Here is a 4,006-nt window from a genome sequence, read left to right on the forward strand (position 1 = left end):
GTGGCCAATCCATTTGGTGTAAACATGAAGAACTTCTAAAGTAAAACTTCTTGTGCCTTTCGTTAAGTGCATAAATTGGAAATAAGTCTGGGAAAGCTCTCCAGAAATACATAGGAGTCCCCCATCAGGAGGATGAGTGCCCTGCCAATAGTGTAAAAAAAATTCTGCCCTCATTAAGAAATTTTCTGATACTATATGTAACTTTATTATTTTTAGTAGAATTAGTGTAAAACAGTGGCATGACTTTGTAGTACTAAGTAATTTTGGGGTTTGACATTTGTAAAATTCAGGCTTTTCATGTATGATGTATCATAATAGAGCTAATTTATCCACTTGCTGATCTTTGCATGATCAAAATACCAGCTTTTTGCTTCTTTGAAATTAGAAGATTTTTTTAAATGTAACTGTTGATATTGGCATTTGTGTATGAAAAGACTCCTTAATAGATCTTATTTCTAAAAATTCAAATACAACTACAATAAATTCTAGTTAGTCAAGTGTTACTGCATAAATATTCTGTAATATGTGTATAAAAGTGATGCTTTTGACTTCATATGAAACACTCCATTTGACTTATTCATTGATGACTACTTAAATTAATAAACATTACATTAAATTTTCATAAAGGGTTGGAAAGAATTCTGAGACACTTTGAATGATCTTCTTGGGCTGGGTTACATGGTTCCTGGTAGTTGCCTAGGTTTCAGACCAGTTTTAGAAACTAATGAATTCAGAAACTTGGTAAACAGAACTATTCATTTTAAAACTAGCTGGGAAGATTGCAACTTACAAGTTATGCAGAATTTATTCATTCTGTTCCTTCTAAGAATGACAGGGTCAGAACACGGGATTATGAAATTCTCTCAAACTGTAGATTAATTTATTATGGTTAAGTATGAGTCTCCACCAAATACTAAAATAACTGTTGGCTTAAGATCCCAGTGTTTTTCTCCTATATTTGACAGTTGTGCATATTCAGATGAGGGCTATAAAACCAACTGAACTAACTAAATTTTAGAACTGAGGGATAATTTGTGTAGCTGATTCTAACAGAACATTGTTGGTATAAGCTTTATAAGCAAAGGTCACATACATCATGATTCCATGTGCATATCTAGGTGGGAAGCGATTGGCAGTACTTTATCTTTGGTCTTCAAATACCACGAAACTTTATTAATTTGTGATTTGTAATTTTTCAGCTAGAGCTGTATACATTCATTCTGAAAGTTGGTAGTACAAATGAGATGATAGATGGTGTGTTAGGATATACCTGTGCAGCAGTTGCTGTTCACATAACATTCAGCTCTGCACATGGAGTCATTCTGCGTGCTTCCGGATTACCAATATAGTCTTGATTGTTTAAATGTTTAAGTTTCATGTGCATATATTATTTATTGATTTACAAATAAATGACTTACTAAATGTTAAAAAAATTTTCATAAAGGGTGAAGCTCTTTGGGAAACATTTGAGTGAACTTATAAGAGTACTAGATACTCAACCAATTTTCTAGTTAACCATTATTATACATTGCATGCTCACTATCCAGACATTCAGGTAAGTGCCAGCTATATGGTGATTAATAATTATTATTATTAATAATAGCACAAAACTACATTAAATGTACTGGTGGCAGTTATATGACAATTGAATGTAAGACATTTATATAGGCAATAACAATAAGAAAATAATTATTATTCAGCTTTTGTATATTTTAAGAGAGGGTATGGAATGTAATTCAAGCATCATTTCCAAGTAGTTCTACATTGAATTAGATTTTTGTTGCATTTCTATTGTTTTTATTTATCATGCTTAGATTAAAGGTGCACTGAATTAGCAGAATTCTGAGTCAGGTAATCATTCATACATTTCTTGACTTTTATATTCTCATGGATATTTCATTTCTCCATGTAGCGTTTGAAGTAATTAAAAACACATGAAAAATCTTACGGACATTTCATTTTAAAGATGTTTATGTTGAGCGGCCCATGAGAGCGGGAGGAGGTGGTGGTGGTGCGAAGATGCTGTTCTTTGGCACAAATTGCAATCAATTAGGGATCGTTTCTCAGAATTGAGTTAGAAGTGGAAGTTCAGAAAAGCGTGGCCACCATTGCTGCTTTGAGCACCTCAGAAGGGCAGAATGGATTTATCAGGAGTGAAAAAGAAGAGCTTGCTAGGAGTCAAAGAAAATAATAAAAAGACCGCTCTGATGAGAAGTCTAAGGACTGCTCTAAAGATAAAAGGGCCACCAAGGAGTCCAGTGAGAAGGACCCCGGCCAGGACCAGGCGCGAAAGCGGCACAGCGCTTCCAGCGGTAGCAGCAGCACCAGGTCTCCTTCCAGCTGCAGCTCCAGCTTGGGCTCCAGCACCAGCAAGGGCTCCAGCTCCTCCTCGGCTTTAAGCCACTCCTCATCTCCAGCTCCAGCCGTTCCTCTGGCTCCTGGAGCGCCTCCTGATGCAGGCACAACAGAAGGCACTTGGGCTCCAAATCAAAACCACCTTAAAGAGATGGAAAGCAAAGGAAAAGATGGAATGCATCCCCTAAACCCACCAAAGTGCACATTGGGAGGCTCACCAGGAACATGACCAAGGACCACATCATGGAGATATTTTCCACCTACGGGAAGATTAAAATGATTGACATGCCTGTCATATATGTGATAACAAAGCAGTGGATGTAGAGAGTGTTCAAGTGACACAAAAGCAGTTGTGGATGGCCCATATTCTTGAGCCCCTGCACACACGAGAGACCTGGAAGAAGCTCCTGGCTGCTGGCTTCGGATCAGTGCAGCTCCAATCCGTTATAGCCAATTGGGGAATGGATCAGTGGATGGAAGACCTCGCTCTCCCTCTCTGCCTCCCCTCTCCTTGTATCGCTTCTGATTTTCAAATAAATAAGTCTTTTAAAAAAGATGTCACAATGATGTAGCTCCAATAGAACACTGTATTGTTTTCCTTTCAGATCATTTTAGTCATTCCATCAGCAAAACTAATAGCTACTCTGAAAATTCTAGAATCTGAGGAGAAAAGGAGACATCTAAGTGGGATTACATAGGGGAGTCATTACTTGTTAATATATTATCAAAATAACATTTTTAAATGAAAAAAATATCCTTTGTCATTAGACTTTGTGATGCTTCAGATTAATCCCTGCTAAGGATACTTTGGGAAATAGATGTTGACAGTGTAAGTGAAGAGAACTTTGTTCCCACTGTTGTAAGTGTGCCTGGCAGAACCACAATGTCTGTCACCTAGCAAGAGGGCAGGATAAAAGACCATCATCATGGTATAGCAGGTTAAACCACCATCCATAATGCCAACATCATGAGTGCCAGTGTGACTTCTAGCTGTCCCGGCAGCATTTCCTTAAAGGGCCAGGTGTCCGTGCCCCGGCTGAGGCTGAGCAGAGCCAGCTGCGGGGCTGTGGTCATGGGGGGGCCACCATCCAGAGGGTCCTGAGCCAGGGAGAGAGAGGCCAGCTGCTGGGCCCTGGCCACATCGGCTCCAGCCCCACGCCCGCCTGAGTGCCAAGGAAGCCAATCCCCGCACAACACCACGGGCGCTGCCCTCCCCAGAGAAGCCCTCAGCCGGAGGCGGGGTGGGGAGGAACCCCCTGCCCCAGCTCGCTGCCCACCTGCCCCCGCCCCGCCCCTCCCCCATCCTGTCTGGCCGCGGTCACCCCCCCACCTCCCTGCGGGCTCTGGGTCTGGGTAGGGCCCTGGTTGGGAGGGAGCTGCGGTCCCGGGACAGCCCCCTCCCCCCACTAAGTGCCCCCCACGGCCTCTCCACCCCCACCCCCACCCCCAGAAGTTTCTCTCTAGCCTTGCTGTCCGCGTTTCCGCAGCTTCTGGGGTCTGTGGCTGGGAATTGTTGGCCATGATCTGACATTTTAAAGAGTTTATTTATTTATTTATTTGACAGGCAGAGTGGACAGTGAGAGAGAGAGACAGAGAGAAAGGTCTTCCTTTGCCGTTGGTTCACCCTCCAATGGCCGCCGCAGCCAGCGCA

The 4,006-nt window shown here is 42.1% G+C and overlaps 1 pseudogene; it reads left to right on the plus strand.

Annotated features, from left to right (window-relative positions):
- Window positions 1-609: 609 nt before the first annotated feature.
- LOC138848113 (RNA-binding protein with serine-rich domain 1-like) lies at window positions 610-3,606 on the plus strand (annotated as a pseudogene).
- Window positions 3,607-4,006: the final 400 nt, after the last annotated feature.

The sequence above is a fragment of the Oryctolagus cuniculus genome, unplaced genomic scaffold (genome assembly GCF_964237555.1).
Source record: "Oryctolagus cuniculus unplaced genomic scaffold, mOryCun1.1 SCAFFOLD_89, whole genome shotgun sequence".
NCBI lineage: Eukaryota > Metazoa > Chordata > Mammalia > Lagomorpha > Leporidae > Oryctolagus > Oryctolagus cuniculus.